The 27,334-nt window shown below is 43.6% G+C and overlaps 1 long non-coding RNA gene across 2 annotated transcripts in view; it reads left to right on the top strand.

Annotated features, from left to right (window-relative positions):
- The first annotated feature begins 9,998 nt into the window (after nucleotides 1-9,998).
- LOC120400597 overlaps nucleotides 9,999-27,334 on the top strand; it is a 72,576-nt gene continuing 55,240 nt past the window's right edge. For both annotated transcript variants that reach the window (XR_005595911.1, XR_005595912.1), the window contains exons 1-3: nucleotides 9,999-10,260; nucleotides 13,453-13,641; nucleotides 14,533-14,703. This is a non-coding gene — a long non-coding RNA (uncharacterized LOC120400597). The remainder of the gene's footprint in view (nucleotides 10,261-13,452; nucleotides 13,642-14,532; nucleotides 14,704-27,334) is intronic.

The raw sequence follows: 27,334 nt of genomic DNA, 5'->3' as shown, positions 1-27,334 counted from the left end.
TCAGGACTGGAAACTCATTGCACTCAATGAAGTTTGGTGTTCTGACATTAAAAGTTTGGAAAATTAGAATTGAAATAAACCAGAGCCTGGTGGATGGGGGAGGAAATATATTACAAACGTTTATGAAAGCAGAAGTATGAAATAGAAAAAAATTAAGCTATTAATTACAAGTCAGGTTTGATAAAATGCAGCAAGAAACATGATTTGGTTTCTGACGCCTCCCCTCTCTGCAATTTAAACTGTTAGATTTGCTTTTACTGCTGGAGATGTGTCAGAGCGTACATAGAAATGCCAGAAAAATATACTCCAGATCATGAAACCTTCAGAAATAAACCGCTGACTGTAGCTTGCCAGTAATCCAGCAAGGGAGTCTTAACTTTTTATTTTCTAAATGAATTAATTATAGATTAACTTGAAAAATAGGACATGCTCTGCTTTAAAAGAAAAATGCCAAGATTAGAATGATCGGCAAATAGGGTGACCAGACAGCAAGTATGAAAAATCGGGACCAGGTGGGGGGGGGGGGTAATAGGTGCCTATATAAGAAAAAGCCCCCAAAATCGGGACTGTCCCTATAAAATTGGGACATCTGGTCACCCTATTGGCAAATGCTCCCAATGGTCAGCTCAAGAGGGGCATTCAGCACAAAATTAATTTAAATGCTCACTTGAGTTTTCATTCATATGTGGCATGACCTTGCTAAGATATTTTCTTCTCAGTGCACATATACAGTTGTAGCAATACAGTGACAAGTTAACTCAGTGTAAGACGACTTTAAACAAAATAATAAAGGATAAGGATAAAAATGTAATGCTCAATGGAGTTTGTAGCCTGCTCAGTGCAAAGAAAATTGAGAGGGTACATTGGTTGCCATAAGAGCTGTGTAAAAGAACAAGTCGAGTGTAATTGTAGCATGGAAACATTTGGCAATTGACTTAAAAGAAAAAGAAAAAAGGATGGCCAGGTTTGGGGCCCAATCCTACTACCTTACTTATACAAATAGTCCTTAGCTATGTAAGTAGTCCTATTGAAGCCAATATGATTTCAATGAATGAATAAGGGGTGCAGGCTCAGGCACTTAAACATAACAACTGTGCTTTAGGCATCCTTAATCAAGGACTTCATGAACCAGATCCTTGGTTGGGTGAGGGCAGCTTCTCCTGGTACAAGTCTGCCGACCTGATCTCACTCTTTTGGAGGATCTCCCCTGCATAGTGGGATGCTTGAATGACACAGTGACTGTAGCATCTCCTACAATATGTCTGCCCCTCACCCCCTCAGGTGGTGCCAGAAGCATTGCCAGAGGGGAAAGAAGGTTGCAGTGTCCCCTATGTTCTGACAATTTTTATCTCTGGGAACAGCCCTTTGGACAGCCAGTGCAAGTTAGAGCAAGCTGAAGACTGCTCTAAATTTCAGCATGGAACTGGCCCAGCACCAGATCAGCTTAGGATTAAGGGGAAACAAAGATGGGCTTCATAAGCAGCGGGTATAATGGGCCAGCGCAGCCACTGCCAACCTGCCACTGGATGCCTGGGCTGTGGTGGTCCACCTGCACTCTGCCTCGTCCCATCGCTGCTCCGCCCCTTCTCCAAGGATCCCAACACCTGCCGCTGTCTGTCTGAGTCCCTCCTCTCCACCACTCCCTCCAGAGATCCCCGCTGCTCCCCATGTATCTCCTCTCCTCCACCCTCCCATCCCCCACAAGCCCCTGCCACTCGCCGCATCCCTGCGGGCAGTGGGGGCCTTGCAAGGGATGGGGATGGAAGAGAGGAGGAACATGGTGAGTGGTGGAGGCCTTGCGGGGGAAGAGGAGGAAACAATGAGCGGTGGGGGTGAGGCCTGGAGCGGGGGCGGGGCTGCAGGCAGAAGAGGCAGGGCCTCAGGTGGAAGAGGCGGGACAGGGAGCTAGTCTTCTCAAGGGGAAGCTTTACCTGCTGCCCATGGTGGGCTTCTTTATCCCACCATCTAAACTGCACCAAGCTCTCCTTAGAATTGGAGTTATGAAGAGTTCAGAAGATCTTGTGTGTCCACTTGTGTTCAGCTGGTCAAGTAAACGTCCAAATCCTCCACTGAGTTGAACCTTGTTTAATCATTTACCCATGTGCGAAATGCAAGTAAAAATGTTATCTAATGAGAGTAGAAGTGTTTTATACTCACTTTGCACAGGTGTAAATGACAACACAAACTGCAAACCTGTAGAAAATCAGGTCAGTACATTTTATAGTATATCAAATAAGGTTTCTGATCATGTGAGCACTGATACATGTGAGCAACTTGTAGCTTCAGCGGGACTACTCATTTGCGTAATTGAACTAATGGGTATAATTCTTTGCAGGATCAAATCCTGTGTAGTCATATTTTAGATTATTGTCCTTTTTTGTAATATTATTACAATTCATGTTCCTCTGATGTTACCCTTTGTTCCATATGGGTGGTTTACTGAATCTGAAATTGAATACGTTTATATTTAATGGCTTGCAGTCCATTCCCATGCCTGTCCAGCATGAAGCCCTTAGAAAGGCATGTCATACAGCATATTTTAAAATGTCAGCACAGCAGAATAGTAGGACACAGAATTTAAGTACAAAGGGTCACAAGGCTTCAGAGGATGTGTGCTGTATGTGCATAGGTATATTCAAGTGGTTAACGGCAGTGGAAAATGTTTTGTGGTTTTTCATTATTTGCATCAAGCTGTCCTCACCTCTTAGATGTTAGAGTGGGTAAATAAAAACCATTATTTTTGCTTTCTGTTCATTAGCGTTACCAGACTTAACCAATTCTGCAGGAATACACTTATGCTCACATTAAAAAAAAAAAGACTGTTAATCAAAGCAGACTTCAAAGTAAAGCTGTGTGAAATTCTTGGCCTAAAATCTTTTCCCCTCCCCCCTGAAAAATGCAGATTCAAGTTAACTCTAACATTTTACTAATGTGTGTTGATGTCAGCAGATTGGTTCTGTGGGGAAAAATCAGAAATGTTAGGTCAGGTTCACAGAACAGAGAAGAAGATAGCGGTGATGGTATACGTCCCAGTAGTTAGTCCACTCAGTTGGCTTGTAGAAAACCAGGGTCAAGTCCCTGCTCCAGAGTGCCCTTAATCATCAGTGTACTGGGTATTGCAAATCCCTCCTATTGAAGCTATTCCACTCTGTATAAATAATTATGTATTCACTGGAGCAAGGACTGGAACCCATGTTCCCTTTGCTCTCCTTGGTGAATGCCCTAACCATTGGGTTATTACAGTCACACTTACTGGCTCAATGAATATTTAATTATTTATACAAAGTGGATCAGCTTCAATTGGAGAGACTGACAGTGCTTTCCCCACTCCTTATCACTGGTACATAATAGTCTAGTGCAGGGATTGGCATCCTTTGGCACACGGCCCATCAGGGAAATCCACTGGTGGAAATCCGGGACGGTTTGTTTACCTGCAGTGTCCACAGGTTCAGCCAATCGCAGCTCCCACTGGCCATGATTCACCACTCCAGGCCAATGGGAGCTGCAGGAAGCGGCGTGGGTTGAAGGATGTGCTGGCTGCCACTTCCTGCAGCCCCCCAATTGGTCTAGAATGGCGAACCACGGCTAGTGGGAGCTGCGATTGGCCGAACCTGCGGACGCTGTAGGCAAACAAACCGTCCTGGATTTCCGCCAGCGGATTTCCCTGACGGGATGCATCGAAGGTTGCCAATCCCTGGTCTAGTGGTTAGAGCACTCGGGCTGTGGGATACCTGGGTTCAAGTCTCTACTCCAGAACAAGGCTTGGAACTTGGGTTTCCCCCATCTTAGGTGAGCGCCCTGGCTACTGGGGATAAGGGGGCATTATCACCACTATCTTCTCAGTTTTGTGACTAGCCAGGCGTTTCCAAATTTCATTAGCTTTTTATTAAAAGAAACAGTTAAAAGTGCCTGAAATCAAAACAAAATGTTTAATTGCAGGTTGATCAAAACAATTTCTTTCCTGACTTTCCTATTTGTCAAAAATTTCCCCAAATGTTCAATTCAATTCAAAATTCCCCAATTTTTTGGACCTGTCAGCTGCCAAAAAATCAGTTATCCACACAGCTCTACTTTATAGTACTAATGACCCACAGCATTTTGATTTAAAATGGCAGTTCAATGATTTTAATGTTATGCATATTTGCTAGCTCAAAACATAGAACTGGTCATTATGTCAGGCATAAAATGTTAATAGTTTTTGGGGCACTGCTTCGTAGTTCGGGATAACAGACAAAATTATATACAAAATTAGATTGTTAAAGCTATACAATTATTTTGATAAAGTGGTAGAATAATCATTTTTATTTTTAGAATTATATTAGAATGCTTTAAATACACTCTAATAAATAAATATTATACTTGCATCATGACCTACAATATTTTAATAAATGTGGATTGAAATATGCCCTTCCTTAAGAAAGCCCATGGAAGAGGCCTGAGGGGGAAACCTTGCTAGATGTGGAGTTTCTTCTAAATTTGACCCTTGTAAGGATCAAGATATTGCCTCCCTATAGAAGGGACAGAGGTTTGGCCTCCAAAACCTCTTTTTTAAAAAAAAAAATATGGACCCCAAAAGGTCATTGAGTCCAACCCCTTGCCTTCACTATTAGGACCAAGTACTGATTTTTTTGCCCCAGATCCCTAAGTGGCCTCTTTTATGGATTGAACTCACAACCCTGGGTTTAGCAGGCTAATGTTCAAACCACCAAGCTATCCCTTCTGGGTGGAGGTGTAGCTAGGTGGCTCTGCATGGTGTGCCCTTTTTTCTTTTTTTCAATTTAAAGCACTCTGGCTATCATCCCCGGGTGGCTGGGGCTCGTGCAGAAGGGCCATGCACACCCGGGAGGTGGGGATAAAGGGGAAAGGTGGAGCCCCGCCCCCTGGGCTCAGGCTCTCCTTCCCCTCCCACAGTCCCTCCTCTCGAAGCGGCGAGGCTTGGGCTGTCAGCCCCGGGGTGGCAGCAGCAGCCCAAAAGTAAGGGTGACAGCAGTGCACTATCTGCTGTGAATAGTGATATTGACGAATATCACATTTCACATTGCCACCCTTACTTCTGTGTTGCTGCTGATGCGGCACTGCCTTCAGAGGTGGGTGGCAGTATATGTACTTGTGGCGGGCGGGGGGGCATAAACGACTACAGACACAAGAATGGGGGCTGAATCAAATAAGTTTGAGAACTAATGAACTAGAGCAGGGGTAGGCAACCTATGGCACAGGTGCCGAAGGTGGAACACAAGCTGATTTTCAGTGGTACTCACACTGCCCGGGTCCTGGCCACCGGTCCAGGGGGCTCTGCATTTTAATTTAATTTTAAATATCAGAGGGGTAGCCGTGTTAGTCTGGTTCTGTAGAAGCAGCAAAGAATCCTGTGGCACCTTATAGACTAACAGAAGTTTTGCAGCATGAGCTTTCGTGGGTGAATACCCACTTCTTCGGATGCAAGCCACTGCTTGCATCCAAAGAAGTGGGTATTCACCCACGAAAGCTCATGCTGCAAAACTTCTGTTAGTCTATAAGGTGCCACAGGATTCTTTAATTTTAAATGAAGCTTCTTAAACATTTTGAAAACTTTATTTACTTTACATACAACAATAGTTTAGTTATATATTATAGGCTTATAGAGAGACCTAAAAAACATTAAAATGTATTACCGGCACGCGAAACCTTAAATTAGAGTGAGTAAATGAAGACTTGGCACACCACTTCTGAAAGGTTGCCGACCCCTGAACTAGAGAATACAATCCTCTCCCATGTTACCTTGCAACTGGCATTTTTTAAATATTGATTCTCATTCATGGCACTTTTAATATGCTGTACTACTATTGGACACATTTGTGATAGAACTGCCATTCCTAACATTTCTTCTTTCTACATTCCAGGATCATAAGGCCCGTTTACCTTAACTCTATTCACTTGTCAAGCACTGATACCTTGCAATGTTGTATTAAGTATTTAAAAACAACTTTTTGAATATATTAATAGTTGTAGTTTCACTTCTGCCTTTGGTAGCCTGCTAAAGGTTCTTTATATAGTATACCCTGATTTTAACTAATCACCATGGTCCAATCGTGCAACGCACTGAGCACCCTGGACACCCATTGAAGACCATCAGGCCTTCGGCGATGAGTCTTTTTTTAGCTTCAGTTTATATCCTCTTGTTTTTGAGCTAGTGATCTTCCTGAGTACATTTTGTGGCATCTACCTTCTTTATTTCTTTATTTATATCTATATTCTTTATTTCTCTCTTTAGTGGGTTGGTGGCCACATCACTACATCACAGCACTCAAAATCTATCAGCAGGGGAATTAGCACATCACCAGTTCATAGCCCTGGCCCATTGGGCAGAGCCTGTCAACAATCAGTCCTTAGCCTAGCCTCATGGCTAGGGAAGACAGCAGGTACAGCCAGGTGCTCTGGGCCCCATGGTGGGCCAGAGCAAGGGGAAGTCTTCAGCCCAAAGCCGACTGGCTAGGGCAGGCAGCAAGTACAATCTGGTGCTCTGGGCCTCTGGGCAGGGCAGAGCAAGGAGCAGTCTTTAGCTCAGCCACCTTCTGGCTAGGGCAGGCAGCAATCAACACAGCCAGGACCATGATCCTCTGGGTGGAACAGAGCAATAGGCAGTCTTTAGCCCAGCCCTCTGGTTGGGGCAGACAGCAATCAATAGAGTCAGGGCTCTGCAGTGGTGCTGAAACAATTTTTATAGTGGGGGTGATGAAGGCAGAATCTGTGTATTTGGGTTGTTATTACTAGTTCAAGCCAGGTGGTGCAGCAGCACCCCTAGTTCCAGCACCTCTGGGCGGGGCAGAGCAACAGCAGTCTAATGCCCAGCAGATGGCAGACAAACACAGGCTGTTTGACCTAAGGTGGAGAGGCTGCCACCCAAGGGGTGAGATTGGCAGCAGGGGGTAAGGGGCCTTGGGTCCACACTACTCCACTGGTTCCAGCCTAGGGCCCTAACAGTGGTGGAGGATCCCACCACTGGGTCAGCAGGGATCCTGCTGAAACACACTGACTCGTACTCTGACAGCAAAACTGGACTAAAAACTGGTTTCCTTGGGCTACTTCCTACCACAGTCCAGGGATAGGGCTCCGTAGTCCATGGGTCTTCCATCTCCTCAGGGTACTTGGCAGCTGGCAGTTCTAGCGGCTCCTTGGGGTATTCATCAGATGGCAGTCCTGGCAGCTCCTCTTGGTTCTCCTCCAGGAGCAAGGGTTGGTTCATCTCAGTCCCTGCTCAAGGGCCAGCAGCAAAGCGGAGGCATCTGACTCCTCCTCTAATTCTCTCCCAACTGAGCTGGTCCAGGCTCTGCCTCTTATACTTCCTGTCCCACCTCTTGTTTCTGGTGCAAGGAGCAGATCTGGCCTGGCTCCAACCACCAGGGTGTGGCGAGTGGTCCTTCCCCGCCCCCGGGATCAGCGGGAGGCTACTCCACCTCACTACATTCTCAAATTTTATTTTCCTAAATCCAGATGCAGAGCCAAATATTGTATTTCTTGCACATCCAAAACACTCGCTGACTTGAATGAGTTTTGGGAACACAAAGCATGCACATTCAGACTGCTGAATCCACAGTTTGCATATGCCTGTTGTTTTTCACTGGCCCTGTTTGTAACCCACAGTCAGAAATTGGAAAAGTTAATTGAACTACTGAATCTAAAACAAAATTTTATTAGTTTTTCAAGTCAGATTTCTAAGTAGCTAATTTTATTTAATGTATTAAAATAGAAAAAAAAAGACATTGGGGATTTATCACAAATATTTTGGTCCAGATTCTAGCCCCTGCTCTGGCTCCTTTGTGTTACCAGAGTATCACAAAGGGCCTAGAACAGGGGCGGGCAAACTTTTTGGTCTGAGGGCCACATCATTTTCCAAAATTGTATGGAGGGCTGGTGTGGCCCGGCCCCCAACCCCTATCCGACCCCCCCTGCTTCTCGCCCCCTGATGGCCCCCCCGAGACTCCTACCCCATCCAACCCCCCTGTTCCCTGTCCCCTGATGGCCCCCCGGGGCACCTGCCCCATCCACCATCCCTGCTCCCTGTCCCCTGACCGCCCCCGGACCCTCTGCCCCGACTGCCCCCTTCCGCCCTATCCAACCCCTCCTCTCATTCCTGACTGCCCCCCGAGGACCCCTGCCCCTTCCAACCCACCCATCCTTCCTCACTGCCCCCCCAGGACCCCTGCCCCCATTCAACCCCCATGTTCCCCACCCTCTGACCGCCCCGACCCCTATCCACACCCTCGCCCCCTGACAACCCTCTCAAACTCCCCTGCCCTCTATCCAACCCCCCGCTCTTTGCCCTCTTACCGCGCTGCCTGGAGCACCGATGTCTGGTGGCGCTCTAGCCGCGCCGCCCAGAGCACCAGGTCAGGCCGCGGTTCTGCAGTTGTGCTGTCCAGCTGCCCAGAGCATTGTGCCAGCTGCACAGTGAGCTGAGGCTGCAGGGGAGGGGCCGGGGGGGGCGAGCCCCTCGGGCCAGGAGCTCAGGGGCCAGGCAGGCGGGTCCCACAGGCTGGATGTGGCCCATAGGCCGTAGTTTGCCCACCTCTGGCCTAGAAATTGTTAGCGTTCCCCCAAGATCTCTTCCACTTTGTTCCTCAAGAACTCAGTTTGATTCCTGTCTTATCACTCAGGTTCTTTTATTTGGCATACTGCAAAGCTACACTGTGTTGATTAGATTCAAGTGTAGAGGGTGGGTATAGAGCATACCACACAGCCAAAGTTACACAGCAAAACTTTACCTTATATCCATTTTTACTAACACTAATAACACATGCATTCTTAACTATACTTTGTATCAGATGCTTCATGATTGGCTTGCTTATTTTTTAGGAACCAATCCCTGGACAGCATGCTCTGTCCATGTATAACCTGATTTTTACATTTCAGGTTTATCTTGTCCGTTGATGCTAGCTCCAGGGTGTTCCTGCTTATCTTAGCTAGCAACAGACATCCTGACTCCAGCATACTGCTTGTTAAGCCACTATTAACAACTTAACCTTTCATACCATGCAGACTAAGAAATGAGGTCTTACTTATGTCAAGTTACTTATGCCCAGCCAGGCCTACAGAAAATTGCCTTATAAGAGCAGCTAAGGGAAATCCCCATCTATAATCGGACTCCCCCATCATAGGGTGAGTGTTGGGGGATGATGGGGATTCTATTTCAGTGATCCTTGCCTAGCACAATAGCCCCGAGGGGATTGTTACAAGTTGCTAGAATTTAAAGTGGCCTGAATAGAGTTCTAGCGCAGCTGAGGATCTGGCCCTTTTTGTGGTGGTAAGAAAAATCCATATTTGGAAATATGCATAATTTCAATGCACAGTAGCTCACTCAAATGTGGGAAATAAAAAGATGTATTAGTGGCAACATACATTTTTATCTGCAGAGAATATAGTATTCTATATTTATTATAATTAACAATATGAGTAACGGCTCTATGTTGTATCATGAGTTTGTTTACAGACTAATGATAACCTTGATATTCTTCTTTGAGTGCTTGCTCATATCCATTCCAGTCAGTCCACACCTTTGCTTCGCACTATGCTCTGGTCCAACAATCTAGAGATGATGCAGCCTTTGGCTCGGCGGTTCTGCACTCCGCCACATCTCACTCCGACCCCACCGCCTAGGTAAGGCTTGGGAATCACCTAACTGGAATGGATATGAGCAAGCACTCGAAGAAGAAAAGCCGGTTACTCACCTTTGTAACTGTTGTTCTTCAAGATGTGTTGCTCATATTCATTCCAAACCCACCCTATTTCCCCACTGTCGGAGTAGCCGGCAAGAAGGAAGTGAGGGGTGGATGGGTCGGCCAGGGTATATATCCGGTGCCATAGTGGCGCCACTCCAGGGGGCGCCCAGCCGACCCACCGAGTGTTGGTAGGGTAAAAAGTCTTCCGACGAACGTGCACGCAGCGTGCGCACACCTAACTGGAATGGATATGAGCAACACATCTCGAAGAACAACAGTTACAAAAGGTGAGTAACCGTCTTTTCTAGGGTGTGGAACTGTGGCAAGTTGAGCTCCTGCCAGCTGTCCAAATTAATGACTTGAGGGTATGGAACCCAGGAGTCCTGACCTCCAGATCCCACCCCCGCCCTAACAGTTAGCCCTCACTCCCTTACCAGACCTGGGAATGGAACAACAGTTGCACGTTTGTCGGAAGACTTTTTACTCTAGCAACACTCGGTGGTCAGCTGGGCGCCCCCTGGACACTGTCTGGAGCAACACATCTCGAAGAACAACAGTTACAAAGGTGAGTAACTGTCTTTTCTTAAAAGTGGGACTGAACTCAAGATTTAAGTATGTATTAAGTATGAGGAATACATGCCATCATAGATAAATTAAATATATCATTGGCCATGTAAAGACTGCAGGAAAAGGCCCTAAAAGTAAAAAAGTGTAGTGCTTTAGCAGCTTCTGCTCATATAACTGCAGCAGCTTAAACTAACTGTCTGAGCTCTAGTGCAAAAACTTTTTTTTCAGAAACAAAACACTTTGTTCTTATGTTTTTAATTGAGTGATAGAAAAATACTTCTGTGTGGTCATTCTTGCTAAGAGAGTCAAACCCACAAAATTTTCCATTTTGCACTGTTTATTTCTTTCTTGGCTAGAAGATGCCTTTATGAACTGGATTTATAAACTATTAGTCTGAGGGGATAAAATGTTTTCTAGAGAGCTTCATCCAGCAGAATATTAGAGCTTCAAGGAATGCCTCCTAATTATGTTTGTTTTTCAAAAGATAAAACCTGGCTAGTTAATTGAAGCAGAGCCAAATTCACTGCAGGTAATACTTTGGGGAAATCAATAGTATTACTCCAGAGATTAGTTTGGCCCTTAGTTTTTGGACTATGGCTTATTGTGGTCTCTCGAAATAAGGTTGTTTATAGGTAGAAGTTACATGATTCCCAACTCTTTGTCTGGAAAAAAATATGAAAAGAATAGGCAATACAGTATTTTTACTGAGCCATTTGAGAACACATTTCTGGCTATGCATTCAGGACTAAATAAGGAGCAAGTTCTGTACTAAAAATAGAAACTGAGGCTGGTCCAGCTGCAGCATGAGTTGTAAACCTTGTACATTTAAGTGGGGGATGGTTGGTTTATGTGAGGACATCTTAATATGGAGACTCAAAATCACCTTTGTCTTGTTCCTAGAAGGACCATCATACCCTACCTAATATCTTACACTTTGCTCCCTGTTAGCAGAATTGTAACTAATTACTACAGCAGTTTGTTTGATCTATTACTTCACAGATAGGAAAATACTGTTTAAGATTTTAGGGAAAATTATGGCTCGTTTTATGTAGGTTTGCTTGTGTGGAGGACATGGGGAAAAGGGAAGAGAGAGACTTGCTGGTACCTTCACAAGAACTGGGCAGAATACGTACCTATCACTCCTTTGAGCATTATGCTAGCATGCCTGCCAATACTCCAGGTATCCAAAAGGGCATGGTCAGCCAACTGGGATGTTTGGCCAGGTCTTTAACTGTAACCCTCTCCACAAATGCTGCTGTTGACAGCAGGCACAAAGGAATTGGTGATGCTGCTCCTTTTGGGAACAGCCATAAGGAGCACTGCAGAATGCATTGCTTGCCGACTGATCTAGCCGTCCTTCTCTGTGTCAGCAGCATGATTCAGAGATTCTCAAATTACCTTGCCATGTATTCCCCAGTACTTATGGAATGGTTACTGTGTGCTGGTTCTGTTTGGGAAACATAACCATTAAATGTTTGGGTTATAATCAAGTCCCTGTGGACTCCAGTGCAGAGTAAGCTTGATCTAAATTTTGCGGCATTCCAGACTGGAGATGCTGCATTAGCTTCAGATAATTCATTAAAAATTACATGTATGTGAAAATGAATTCAATCAGAAAGGTGTCCCCATCACTATTTTAATTTGATATTGAATTTAATTTTATGAAAATAATACGTAACATGTATGTATTTTGACATGAGTACAGAATTTGTCAAGGGGAAGCTAAAATTTTGGTAATGGAGTAGGGGACTGCTAGACAGGAGTGCCATTTGGGGAGGGCAGGAGGAGCACCTGCCTCCCTTTCTGAGTTTCATAGCAAATTTGGGTGAACTTTGCAGCAGGAGGAAAAATGCTGCCCTTCCCACCTCCCGTTGCCCTGCTTTGCTGCCCCTGCAGCTGCACTGCTCCTGCCCTCTGCCATGGAGCCACTAGTGGCTTCACTGCTCATGACCAGGAGCCTGCCTCCTGATCTGTGCAGATCTGGACGGGAGCTGATGTTGGGGTGTCCCCCTATCTCTCCCCATGTGTTCAATCTCTACTAACTGTGGGGTGGGAGAAGCGTTCAGGCTCCTGAGTGTTTGGCTTAAAGAGACAGCATGCTGACACACTCAAGCACGCAGAGTCTTCCACATACATTCCCCCAACACACACTCTTTAACACGCTCCCCCCAACACATACTCTCTCTCTCTGTCTCTCTCTCACACACACAGTCTCCCTCACACACTCCCCCCAACACACACACACACACTTGTTGTTACTTCTTGGTACTTCTGGTCAAAATGTGCAATACACGTCTATTCTCTGTAATTTTATTCTTTCAAAATTCGTTAAGGTTTACAGTAGTGTTATTTTAGTTACAATAGTTATATTTAGTTTTTTGACTCATCTGTGGATTTCATTACTTTATTTCTCTTTTATGCTTAAATGTAATTCTTTGAGTAGTGAGTTCTAAAATACCTAACCTGTCCCGGCTTCGGTAATTATCATAATTACTTTTATTACCATATTGTGCTTTGTCATTCATTATTTAAAAGTGCTACAATCAAATAATAGTATCCTTCTAGAATATAAATTTAGCTTATACTCATCCTGGCAGTGCCAGTTTAAAGTTATATGTTTAGCTAATTTTTTTTAAGACACTGTAATTGAAGATAGCTTATTTTCAAATTGTATTTTAGTTATATGTGTAAAATACCTTAAAATTTGTATGGAAATAAATGTGGTTCCAAGTCTGATACTAATAGTAATGATGGAGTCAAATGTTAGTGAGTTACATAAATGATTGTGATCAACAAACATAAATGCCAAAATAATTAGAAAAATAAATTCCCCTTCTTAATAAAAGAGAAAAAAGCTTAATCACATATTTTAAAATTAAATAACTATATGTTTAGTGGAGTGAAAAACAATTGATTAAAATAGAGACAGTAACACAGAGTGTGTCTGTTAGAGAAAGTAATCAAATTTTAAGCAGATTTTATTTATGTTTATTTATCTCTACTAAAGATAGTGTACAAAGTATCAAACCTGTGTTTCTGATATCTGTGTTAAAGCCCCAGAACTGATATCTCCAGGTTTAGGTTTTGGAGTATTTTGCTGTATTAAATCTCCTGATTGTTCTAAATTTAATATAAACATAAAATATGGTTTTAATTCATGTTTGTATATATTTTTTCTTTCTTTATATAGGAATTAGGTACAGTGCTCCTGTCAGCTAATTTCTAAGTTATTATCTGCAAAAAAAACCCTAGAGTTTTCACGTGCCTCCATAGCCCCTGGAATCACAGTTAAAGTCCCTCCTCCCAAAAAATCTGAAACGGCACCTCTGCAGTTGGACCTTTTGACATCTGAGAAAGTGTGGAAAGACAGTTTAAATTTGTGAGTAAACGTATTGATCATCATTGCTCGAGTCATGAAATAGTTAATATTGTTGACAGTGAAATAAATATCATTATGCTTTGCACACACAACTTGCACTGGTTTAACTAAAATCATTTAAGTTATTGGCTTCAACTAAATTGAGATAAGCGTGTCTACTTAGGAGTTTGTACTAGTTTAAATAAGGGCTTGTGTACACACATTTTTTGTATCACTGTCTTGGTTTGAAACCAGCATAGTTAAAACCCAAACTACCAAAATAGTTAAATCAGTATAAAAACTGTGTGTAGACCAGACATAAATAAATTTTAAAATGGACTTTGGTGAAAAGTAAGTTGTGTGTACCCACAATGGCTTAATTTTCAAAGTTAATACCCTATTAAAATGAGTGGAGCAGTTCATATCTTTCAATGCTATTATTCCAGGCTGTCTGCTGGTTTAGACAGACATCACTACATGATGAGTTCGTGGTTTTCTTTGCCATGACAAGGGCTAGAAATTATTTTTTTTTAAATGAAAGCTTGGGCCTTGTCTGTGTTAAAAGTTGCATCATCTAAGGATGTTTTTCTAAATTGATTTAGTTAAAGAGCACAAATCCCTTTGTGGGCACACTTAAAATTATTTAAACCTGGCTTAGATCACTTTAGTTTAACCAATTTAAAAACACTGTTAGTTAAGCCAATGCAATTTTTAGTATAGACAAAGCCTTAGATTTTGGAGCACAATTCTGCAGCAAATTCCACTTTCTCAGAATTGCAGAGTGCATAGACCATGCTCTTAGACATCATTTCAGCAGTTTCAATCATTTCCTAAACTTGTACATGAGGATTATGAAACATGACAAACAAGAGCTAGCTGACAACTACATTTATTACTTTTTTTCCTTTTTAGAACCTAATCACAAGATCTTCCCTTATCTCTGTCTACCATATGGTAGTCATGGACAGCAGCCAAAAGTCTGTCTTCGTCAAATGGTTTATTATGTCAAAGAACAATGTGGCATTAAGGCAACTCATCTTCTATTATTCAAAACATATTCAAAATGCCACTAGTACCATTCAGGTAAGTACAATGTATGATACACTATTGACTGATGAGGGTTGTGCTATTACAGAAATGATAGGAGATAACACTGACATTAATATCGGGATAAATAAGTCAATGCTTCCAACTGGATCCCTATTTTTACTGTTAATTTTTAAGTTAATAAAACATAGGCCTTAATTCTGCAAATGCAAGCAGTCTCAGTACAACTAATAGGAGTAAATGGTTGGTAGGGCTTTCAGGATCTGGCCAAACTTAATGATTTGGGGGGGGAGGGGGTTAAAAAAAGTATATAGGAAAAACACCCTTTTGGGTATGAATTAGCTCTAGTGCAAAAATGGTTTCTTAGCAATGAGTTACTTCTTCTTATTTGTATTCTGATGCACAAACTGCTAGGCATGTTCTAAACACACAGGAAAGTACAGTTGCTCTCCTGAACCAATAGTAATCTAAAAAGCAAACAACATATGAATGGCAGGGTAGAGGGAGACAATCAGAACATGTACAGGTGTATACTTTTTTTTTTAAATATGAACTAGGGGGTCACACTCTTTATAGCTTCTGTAGGCAGAGCTTATTGCACACAACAGGGGTTACATACATTCCTCCATCTCCCTACCCCAAGCTCTTTGTGTGCAACCCTCCCATCCACCCGTATTTCAGGGACTCCTTGAAACGTATCCCACCTCACCCCCCTCATGCTTCGGGCTCTGTGTGTCCCTCATCTCCCCACAGTCAAAGCTCTGTGTGCCCCCATCCTCCTCTCTGTCACATGCCAGGGTTCCCCAATTTCCCCTTCTGCCAGAGTTCTGTGTGCCCCTGATTCCCACCTTCCCCTGTGTGTCAGAGGCTTTGTGTTCCCCACAGTCTCCTCCCATGTCAGGGGCTGCATGTTTGCTCCCAAGTCCTCCATTCCCCAGCCCCATGTCAGGGGCTCTGTGTTCATCACCCCCAGCCATTATTTTTCTTTCTGTCAGGGAGATACCTTGAATGAGTTATCAAAATGTTAATCTCTATTGCGAGCATAGGTCAAGATGAGAAGGGGTATTGTTATGCTGGAAGCCATGAATAGGTGCCATCATCCAGTAGTTTTATATAGAGACAAGTGAAGAGGTGCATGAAGCTCTGGCTATGTCAGTCAGGTGGCAGGTGCTCCCTGTGTCTGGAACATTCTATTAAATTTAGAAATTGATCAGATGTGGTGTTCAAAAGTTATTGTGTTACATACACTGAGACAGATAAATGCCATCAAGCTGAGCACAAGGTCTTCATAAGCTTGGTCAATAAAGAAATATGCTTCAGTTACCTCCCACTGCCTATCACTCTGAGATAAGGCTAAATATTTGTGCTCATATTCAGACTTCACTCACTGCATTGGACAGAAAACAAACATGTCCCCCTGAAGATATAATAGCAAGAGCCAAGCTTAAAGTGTCAGGCTTAATTTGATTGTTATTACTCTTATATATTTAAATAATCTTGTAAAGAGACACAACTTGGTTAAGCCCAAATCGAAGGAGTGACTTTTAGTTTCCAAATATTGAGGGTGGGGGGAATCTACCACTGAGTTTCTTGGAAGTTAAAGGGGAGGGGAGGAATTAGCAATAACTGAAGCATTTCATAAATATTAATGAATTCAGTAATCAAAACCCCTTTTTACTGATGGAGAAAGTGAGGCACAGAAAGGGTAACTGATTTTCACAGGGTCACAGAGGAAGTCTGTTGTGGGGCCCCTTGTCTCCCATTCTTGTGTTTTAACCACAAGACTATTTTTCTTCTCATTTTTACACTAAAATACCTTCAAGACAGAGTGAATTCCCCTTGCTGTTCTGAAACATCAGGTAACTGACAAACACGTAAGTGGAAACAGGTGGCCTCTACACTGTCAAATAACCGCATACAACAAAAAGATTTATTTTCTTGTGGGAATTCAGTGGCTTGGAGGATTGGTAATGGGGTGTGGAATAGATCTTGTCGCTATCCAGCCCAGATTGGTAGTAACTAAAACTTCTTATCTTCTGGTGGCTGCTTGGTGGCCTCAGTCCAGTTTCCAGTGGACAAGTATCTACACCACAAAATCTACCAATATAGTTAGCCATCTCAGCAGAGACCAAGGACTGATCGGGGATGGAGCCCAAACTATTCTCTCATTGCTAGAAGTGATCGCCCTAAGGGTTCTGCACCGCAGGCTTACCACATGTTTTAGCCCAGACACTGGTACCAGTGTCTGGGCTAAAACATGTGGTAACACACAAAACCTCATGTGCTTATATGCCTTTTGAATAAGTGCTCGCATGTGTGACTGGGGGTGTGGGTTAAATCAGGTTTTACTTTAAGGTGTGTTCCTACCCACTCACTTTGCAGTGAGGATGCAGCTAAAACATGTGTTGCTAAGCTTGTGTTTAGATAGCCCTCCAGTGGCTTCCCACAATTCCTGGAGCCTGTGTGTTCCAGCCCTTCTAACTACTTATGGTACGTCAGCATTTACCCCTTGATTCTATGCCACCTTCTCTATTTCCTGCCCAGCTCAGCCCATCTGTGCAAAACAACATTACAAGCTGCCTACCCAGTGTGCTGCTAGCTGACCAGAGGAGCTCACCAGGTGTCTCATTAACCTCTGGTTTCAGTACAGCAGGGAGTGTGATTTTTAGGAGAAGCAGCCAAAATCTGCACTAGTATGAGACCACCTTGAAGAGACTGGTCGAGGTGGGGATCAGTTGGACTGGTATTCAGTGCAGGGGGCACATCGAATGTATAAAAACCCTCTGTCACAAGGCAATAGCAATGTGCTATATCTGTTCTTCTGATAAACAAGGGACTTCAGTCTCCAGGACTGTGAATGTGAAGCCTTCCACAAGCAATGAATCCACATCCAAATTGTAAAAAAGTAAAAGTTTTCATTTCAATTTTGAAGATTATTCCAGGGATGCAGAGTAGCTGCAGGGGACTGCTGGACAAATAAGTTCAGCTTGAGGCAGAATGAACTTTTTCTGCTGATTCCTTGTGCAGTTGATGGGGGGATGATGGCATCCCTCAGCTTTTCCCACCTGTTCCCTTTCATACACTCAGTGGTTCTGGGCTACTGCCCCCTTTCTACACAGAAAGGGTGATATCTGCATAGAGGATCATCTCTACTAATGGATCTCCAGGGCACTATATGGCCTCAAGTTAAGGATCTCAGTATTTGTTCCTGAGATTGTATGCTTTGGGGGGACATGACTGTATCTGTCATTTGTAAATAAAGCACAGTGCACACTTATAGTGTCATAAAAAATGATGTTGTAATAAAATAATAATAATAATAATAAATGAAACAGCATTAGAATTTGGCTTACCACCTTTAAATGAGCTAACTTGTAATATCAAGATTATGGCAGAATATGCATTTTGTTCCAAGAAGGGTGAGATTTTGTCATAAAGGACTTTTTACCAGAAAATTTACACAGCAAGATATCTTGCTAAGCTTAGATACAGTATTCAAACCACACTGGAGTCTGAAGTGTTGGAGACGTGCCATGTCATCTGGCGGAACCTATATTATTTCTTGGGATTTCCCAGTGCAGTCAGAGCTAAATCACATCTTTGGTAATGTAAGAACTTCTAGCCATACAGAGGTTACAACATGCAAAAGGCAAAAGAAAGAAAGAAGAGCAGAAAGCAACTGATGAACAGAATTAATTTAGAACAACATGGCATAAACTATTGCATTCTTTTGACTGTTGCTCTTAGACTCCAAAACTTAAAAGTAGCACAAGGAACCATGATGGTTATCAGGAAAAGAATTTACAAAGATATCAACAAACTAATGTTTTAGACTCACGGGGTTGTCAGGTGTGTTCAGTTTTCAACTGGAAAATCTGTTAGAAAAGGGAACCTGGCAGTGTCCAGTCAGCACTGGTGACCAGACACTAAAAGTCCAGTTACCAAAGTAACTGTGATCAGCCTACCCACTGCTGAGCTACTGATGGAGAGCTTCAGTGGCGGCTACAGCAGGCCTCTTGCAACCTGGGGAGGCAGCTCCGGCTGAGGAGGGGGCCAGCCTGGGGCTGGGGAAAGGGAGCAACCACAGGTTTGCACCGGCACTGTGAGCAGAGCAGGTGAGGGGAGGGCAAACTCCGAGCATGCTGCAGGAAAGAAGGGGACAGCCTGCTACCTGTGGGGTGCGGATGTTGGGAGAGGGGCTGTTTGGAGAGCAGCCCCTGCCCCACTCCACTCGCCCCCTGCTGGCTGTAAAGGGGCCTGGGGTTCACGCGTTGCTCGGGGCTGCTTCCCCTGAAGGGCCGGGCAGGGCTGCCAATCCAGGCTCCATGCACAGCATGATCACTGCCCAGGTAGGAGCCACTCCCTAGGAACTCAGGCACCCGCGTCTTCCAGGTGGCAGAAGTTGCCAGGCTCCAGCACTTTGCAGCCAGTTTGCCCCAGCCACTGCCGAGGTAGCCCTGGAGCCAGGGCCCCAAGAGCCCCTCACTGTAGGGTGTGGAGGAACCAGGATCGGTGGCTCGTTAAACCCCTTGGGAGAAGCTAGGCAACCCCAGAACCAATATTTTCATGCAAGTTTTTTGGAGCCAGCCAGGGCAAGCGTGTCGCGGCTGTCATGAGGGATGGCTACAAACAATGGGGCAAGTTCCCCATATGGAAGTAGCAGCTCCCTGCCCCCAGTTCCATGGACCCAGACCGAGGCATTTTTGGGATCAGCCCTTGCCTTGGTGTTGGGGATGGAGGAGCTAGTGGTGGGGAGCTGGGAGTCAGGACTCTTGGGTTCTCTCCGTGGTTTTGGGAGGGGAGGTATTAAAGCAGGGGGGCTGGGAGCCAGGACATCTGGGTTCCATCCTCTGCTCTAGGAGAGGAATGGGGGCAAGTGGGTTAGAGCAGGAGAGCTGGGACTCCAGACTCCTGAGCTCTATTCTTGGCTCAGAGAAGAGAATGGTGTTTTGTGGTTAGAGCGGGGGTGGGGCTGGAAGTCAGGACTCCTGGGTTCTATTCCCAGTTCTTCCACAGACTTCGTTTGTGACTTGGAGTGAGTAGCTTATGAAGAGAGAGCCTTCCCTCCTCCCCCCCAGGTAACTGGAGGGGTGTGAAGAGTACAGTGGTCCCTGGGCTGGGTGCAGGGCAGGTGGGGGGGAGAGGAATGAGCAGAGGGTGGACCTTGGGGGAGGGTGGAGCAAGAGGTAGGCCTCTGGGTAGGGGGCAGAGCAGGAGTGTCCAGTTTTCAGAAATTGGAAAGTTGGCAACCCTCATAGGAAATTGTTCAGTTCTATTACTGCATACAACAATAAAACACAAACAAGGTTCCCCTTAACTTTGCACTCTCCCAAATCTTCACTCATCTCCTCTACTGCTTCAGATTCGCTACGTACCACCCATGTCTATCTTCTTATATATCATTTGCTCACTCCAATTTTTGTGCCTTCTTTCATGCCACTTCTTTATGTTTAGAGGAGCCTTCCAGTTGGTGTGTACTAAGGTCCCTTTTTCTCTTCCTTTAAAATCTTCTGAAAATCTGTATGGTCCATGAAGCATTCCATGTATTATTCCCATATACCATTCTGAGTTTATATGGTGCCATATTGCATTATATTGTACCAGCTCACACTATCACCTGCATGTTCTGTGGGTAAGAACCTGTTACATTTCTCATCATCAGGTTAAATTTTGCATCTCATTGAGGCTGAAGGTAGCCACCTCAAATAAAAACTACAAATGGTGCAATGCATACCAACCCATTTACTAGGCAACAAAGGCTGGCATGAGCACATCACATCAGCACACCATGAACTCCATTGGAATCCTATTTCCAGATTACATTCAAACAAAGCACACAAAAACATCTGATTGCACCCTGCATTGCTACACAATGACTCTCTTTGCTGCCAATTCATCCATTGGAATCTCTTCTGGGTACAATCTCTTTTTGTTAACCCTTGTGTGCAGTGCAAGTTGTAAAGCTATTCGCAGACTCTCTCCTAAGAATGAGTTTATGTTACGGAAAGGTTGGAGAACAACAAAGATAGAGAATAAATTACAACGATCCTTTTCAGAAGACCCATAGGTGTTGTCAAAAACTAGGTACCAAATTCAGACCGCCACCAAAGTCAGTGGAGCTGCATCTGTTGATATAAGGTCTGAATTTGTCACAATAGGTCAAACTTTACCATTTGATATACCCTTTAATTTCAACAGGAGAGCAGCATGAACGTACGAGCACAGAATTAATTTTTACTTAATTTTAAAATGATCAAATCCAAATGTTATTCTTCTCTTGCCAGCTCTGTGTAGGGATAAAGTGCCATCTTGCATATTGATTTTCTTGGAGTGATTCCCAGAAGAGTTGTGCTCCGCTCTTTTCTGCCCATATATCACTATCTTTATTTTAAGCTGTATATCCTATGGTTTCAATCCCTGGAGATAGTCCTGTTCAGGAAATATCTAGACAATATTTAGTATATGTGAAAGTGTGACAGTGCCAAAAAGAATCTACTATGGGAAACCCCAAAGTGACCAAATTCCAGGTTTCAGAATGAACAACAGGCAGGTTAGTTTCCATGTTTTACTTTTGGCTATAGAGCTTCCTCACTTACTACTTTGAGAAGAGACATTGTCAAAGTTACCAGGCCCAGAACAACAACACTTAACACTCATATAATGCTTTTTGTCTACTGAGTATTTAAGCATGAATAAAGTAAACCTCATAATTCACCTTTGAAGTAGTATTATTGCTAAGAAAGAGTCCAAAAGAATAGCAAAAGCATATAGAATATCTGGCCTAGTGGATGGGAGGAAGTAGTAGATGTAAATATCTTAATTTTAGTAAGGCTTTTGACACAGTTCCACATAATATTCTCATAAGCCAACAAGGGAAATGTGGTCTAGATGAAATTATGATAAGATAGATGAACAACTGGTTGAAAGACTGTACTCAAAGAGGAGTTATCAATGATTCGCTGTCAATCTGGAAAGACATATCTAGTGGGGTCTCACAGGGGTCAGCCCTGGGTCTGGTACTCCCCAGTATTTTCCTTAATGAATTGGATAATGGAGTGGAGAGTATGCTCATAAAATTTCTGGATGACACCAAGATGGGAGGAGTTGCAAGGACTTTGGATGATAGGATTAGATTTAAAATGACCTTGACAAACTGGAAAATTGGTCTGAAATCAAAAAGATGAAATTCAGTAAAGACAAGTGCAAAGTACTTGCCTTAGGAAGGAAAAAATCAAATGCACAACTACAAAATGTCTAAAAACGGGCCAGGCGATAGTATGGCTGAAAAGGATCTGGGGGGTATAGTGCTTCACAAATTACATACAAGTCAGCAATGAAAAGTAGTTTTGAAAAACACTAATATAATTCAGGAGTGTATGGTTAAAAATAGTGTGAATGAAGAAAGAAGGCTGAGGGGAGACTTGATAACAGTTAAGGACTGTGCTAAAGAGGATGGTCCTACCTCTAGTGGACGTGGAGAACAAGTAGTAATGGGCTTAATCTGCAGCAAGGGACATCTGGATAAGATATTAGGAAAAACTTTCTAACAATAAGTATAGTTAATCTCTGGAATAACCTCTGGCTTCCGAGGGTGGTTGTGGAATCCCCATCATGCAGGTTTTAAAGAAAAGGTTGAACAAACACCTATCAGGGATGGTCCAGGTTTGGATGGTCCTGCCTCAGTGCAAGGGGCTGGACTTGATGACTTTTTGAGGTACCTTCCAGTCCTACATTTCTATGATTATGCTATATTGTAATACGGAGCAGCCTCAGTAATATCCTCATTTTACAACTGGGGAAATTGAGACTCAGTAAGATTTAAGCCCACATTTTCAAAAGAGTCCTCTAATTCTGGGGGCCCAATTTGAGAGAACAAGTGTCCAAAGATGTGCATGTAAAGCTTGAAGCATCCAAAATGTGCAGAAAAAATAACTTGGCCAAGACCACAGAGTTGGAATCAGCGTCAGAGCTGGGATTAGAACTCAGTAATTCCTGGGTCAGATCACATCTTTCTCTCAGAATGTGACCCACTGGTCCTCACCCTTATATTTGTCTTGCTAAACTCATGACCAGTAATTTTATATGGCTGTTTTGACAGGATAGGTTTGGCTGCAAGAATATAGCTACCAAAAATGCGTCCTTAATTGTTTTTAAAAAGAAAAACAAAACCCTCCTACAACCCAAAAGCAGGCCCAACATCTCTAAGTAACCTGTGACACCAAACTAAAGAGTCTCTGCAATGGAGGGGTAACATTTGGGAAAGGAATAAAGTACAGTTTCAAAACTTCATAATTTAGTAAGAACTATGAAACATCTTCCATGAGATTGTCCTTTTAAAGTGGAAACAGTGACATTCAGGGGCCAAGTTTACATTGTAGATTATAGACAAAGTTTATTTCTTCTCTTAGGAGTCATTCTAACAGCATTGTGAAATTCCACAGTTGTTGTGTCCCCCTGGTTTCATATCAAATTTGCTTAGTTGACAAATAAGATGTTTTTTCTGACTGCTAGCCCTGCAAACTCATCCTGGGCAGCAAAAGAATCAAGCTGGGTCCCTTGTTTCTCATACACCATTATCACTGGAGACCGCATTATGTTCTTATTTAATTTTGTGCAAGCAGATTGTCTTCATATTATTTCTTCAGTTACACCTGTGCAATCCCATTAATCTTCAATGTTCAAGTGGAACTGAAGAAATAACATGACCTCCAGGAACTTTATGACTGGTGATTAGTGCCTGGGAAAGTTAAAATCCATCTTGATTCTCAAATCCCAGGTTTAGTTTGTAGGGCTGAGAGTCAGAAAAAAGTTTGTTTTTTGGTAAGCGGAGCACATTTGCTAAGAATTCAGTGAGACGACACAAACATGGAACCCTGTAAAATTGTATCAACAGAGTCACTTTTCAGAATGGAACTGTACTTTAAAATATTCTGATGGGTAGGTCAGAAAGTCAGTTTTTTGAGAACTTGGATTATACTAAAGTTCTGATCCATCTAACAAATCAAGTTTTCTTCTGTGACTCACCCACCTGTTGCTGGTCATTCCTTCCATATGTAAAACTGATGAGTATCCCATCTTCATCCTGTCTTATCTATACAACAGCATTTGGGCATTGTGAACACCATTGTACCCATAGCATGCTTATAAAACCTCTTGTGTCCACGCACTATTGCTTCCAATGAGGCACAGCTGTTCACATCACAGCTATGATTGCAGTTGCTCTGAGCAAGGCTAAGCACTATTGCATCAGCTACTGAGTCATTCTGCACCACTGTAGTTCCAGAGTAGGCAGGAAATGCAAGGGTTGCAACTGCATGGTGTAATGAGTTCACCAAGTGTGATCCCACATTGCTTCCGCTCTCCCCTCAGTGACAGTTGTCAGGTAAGAGCACTCCCTCTGTTGCCTGTCAAGCCACTCACCTACTGGCTGCATGCAGGCCTGAGAGCATATGACATGGTATTCTGTGTTATCAGCTCTGCTTTGTTCCAACACTTCTGGTACCCCAACCCCCAAAGCAGCAAAAGACATGAAAAAAACAATGCAAAATAAACTACTTTATATATTTTCAAAATATGCATTTGTGATCTGAACAATTATTTTTGGGATATTCACCTAAACGTCATAAAGAACTATATATCTATATATCTCATTGGTTAGTCAGTATAGACACTGAGAGACCTGGACATACAAAAGATTCCCTTTTTGGGGAGTTGGCATGGCTGTCCATGTGCCATCTCAGCAGCATTTCCCAAATTCCTGAGATCTGAAAAAGGAAAAAAAATCTTATTAGTTAATCCATACACAGGAAGGTAAACCCTGCCAATTCCTTGCTTTCAGCCCCCAAAGCAAATCCATATACCTCACTAGTGCACCAATCCACACATCTTTCACAACCCCTGCAGCGGACCATACCCAAAGATGTCAGCAGCATCTGCAGCTGAAGCTGTTGACTTTCCACCATGGCATCTGCAAGTGTCAGGGCATAGCCTCTTCCCTTTGATGCATGCACAGATTATTGTACCACACTGAACAGTTTAAAGCAGTTTGTGACTGGGTACCTGGGATGGACCACACTGAGAATGCCATATCAGGGCAGACTGCAAGAATTAGGTAGACAATCCCCCAAAACGGGTTGTTTATATTTAGATTCACCAAGCCAGTAACCAAAGTGCTTCTGTAGTACCACACTGGTTAACCAGAAGCCAAACACAATCCCCCCTTCCAGATGTTGGCTCCTATCCAGACAAACAAGTCTAAAATAGTGAGAGGTTATTGAAAGCCTAATTAATCATATGTGAGGTTCTTAGTAATCCCAAAGGATTAGAAACTTATCTCAGGTCAATATGTATTTCAGCTCTTTTCCAAATATCATGCTGTCAGCCAATCCTTCGTAAACGAACTAAAGATTTATTAATAAAAGAAAAGAAGAGAGTTATAAATGGTTAATAGATCATATACATACAGGTCTGTAGCAGTGATGGAATAGACTGCTGGCTTGCAAATGTCTCGTTGGTAACTTCCAAAAGACTGGAAGGTCCATTGTCCATAGTTCAAGCTACTCCTTTTAGTTGTATATCCACAGTCCAGAGAATTAGAGCAGGAGAGAGACAAAATGGAGGTGTCTTGGCTGTCTTTTTATATCCTTTGCCATGTGCATGGAAATTTACTGTCCCAAACAAAGTCCACAGCTCCATGTATGGAAATTTACTTGCACAAGATGGAGTAGTTCAGGGTCACATGAGCATATCACATGCCCTTTCATGTTTTGTGGAATCACAGGCTGGGGAGTGGGGGGGGGGCATTGGCTCCTTGCTATCTGGGGCATCCACAGGAAGACCTACTAGGCAGGATGAGTTTCATCAATGGCCCACTGTGAATGTTCATAATGAACCATCAATACATGGCTGTCTAGCCCTGGCGTAAATCTATATGGGGGTGGTGTCAGCCAGGAATACAACACAGGTTTAAGATACATATACATAGCCAGTATTCATAATCTCAGATACAAAGATGATACATGCATATAAACAGAATAATCATACCTAGCAAATTGTAACTTTTCCATTGATACCTCACATCAGTGGTTCTCAACCAGGGGGTACACAGAGATCTTCCAGGGGGTACTGGGATATCAGTGTTTCTCAACCTGGGGGTTGCGATTCCCAGGGCGAGTCAGGAACAACTTTAAGTAGAGTGCAAGTGCAGGACTGACATTGGGGTGGCAAGCAGGGCAATTGCCTGGGGCCCTACACCGCGGAGGGCACCACAAAGCTAAGTTACATGCTTCCGCCCTGGGCAGTGGGGCTCAGACTTCAGACAAGGCTCACAAGTGAGAAACTGGAAATGTAAGTACAATATTTATATTCTAATTGATTTATTTTATAACTATATGGTAAAAATGAGAAAGTTAGCAATGTTTCAGTGATAGTGTCCTGCAACACTTTTGTATTTTTATGTCTGGTTTTGTAAGCAAGTAGATTTTAAGTGAGTTGACACTTGGGGGTACGCAAGCTAAATCAGCCTCCTGACAGGGGTACAGTAGTTTGGAAAGGTTGAGACTCTTTGCCTTACATGATATACTTTGTACAATACATACGGAAATTGTGTAATAGTGGTAACAACAGTGATATAACTCAGTGGTTCTCAACCAGCCTATGAGGGGGCTGCAAGCAGGTTTTGGAGCGGGTCTGCCAAAATAAACCAGAAAGCAGGGCCGGCATTAGACTTGCTGGGGCCCAGGGCAGAAAGCTGGCACCTCAGCCTCCCTGCTGAAGCCAAAGCCTGAGTAACTTAATTTTGTGGGGGGCCCCTGTGGTGTGGGACCCTGGGCAGTTGCCCTGCTTGCTACTCTCTAACACTGGCCCTGGCTTTTAATCTACTAGATATGCAGAAAAACAGTTGTGGCACAGATGGGCCGTGGAGCCTTTATAGCATGTTGGGGGTGGGGGGAAGGGGGGCCTCAGAAAGAAAAGGATTGAGAACCCAGGCTCTAAATGGTCACCTTTCTTATACACAGCATCAACCAGTTATTGGAATCAATCAAAAATGTGAAAAACTGCAAATATATATTATCCACTGTAAAAGGAGTGAGTGGACACTGTGCCTTGTCAGGTCGCAAGGCTCTTAGGCTCATGTAACCCTGATTTATGTCAGAATACTGGGGTCAGGAAATAATGACGACTCTCTTGCCAATGCTCCTTTGTGTCACACATTTATTTTATGTCACATACATTATGCATGTGTTTCTGGGAGCCTTGTTGGGAATTGTGAGAGAGGTGCAGTGCTGGGTGTGGATGCAGTGCACTGTGTTACCCTTTAAAACAGGATGGCAGCTGTGCATGCATTGCACCAGGGGCTCTCAAACTGTGGGTTGGGATCCCCAAGTGGGTCACAATCCCATTTTAATGTGGTCGCCATGGCTGGTGTTAAATTTGCTGGGGCCCAGGGCCGAAGCCCAAGCCCAAGCCCCACTGCCTGGGGCTGAAGCTGAAGCCTGAGTCCCACCACTCAGGGCTAGGGTTACATGCACCCCTCCCAGGACAGAAGCCCTTGATCTTCAGCTTTGGCCTCCCGCCCTGGGCAGTGGACCACGGGCAGCAGGGCTGTCGGGGGTCCGTCTTCTTCAGTCCCAACTCCTGGGGTCGTGTAGTAATTTTTATTGTCAGA

This window comes from Mauremys reevesii, linkage group 3, assembly GCF_016161935.1.
Source record: "Mauremys reevesii isolate NIE-2019 linkage group 3, ASM1616193v1, whole genome shotgun sequence".
NCBI lineage: Eukaryota > Metazoa > Chordata > Testudines > Geoemydidae > Mauremys > Mauremys reevesii.
Note: the sequence above shows the minus strand (reverse complement) of the source record. Positions and strands in the feature narration are given on the sequence as shown.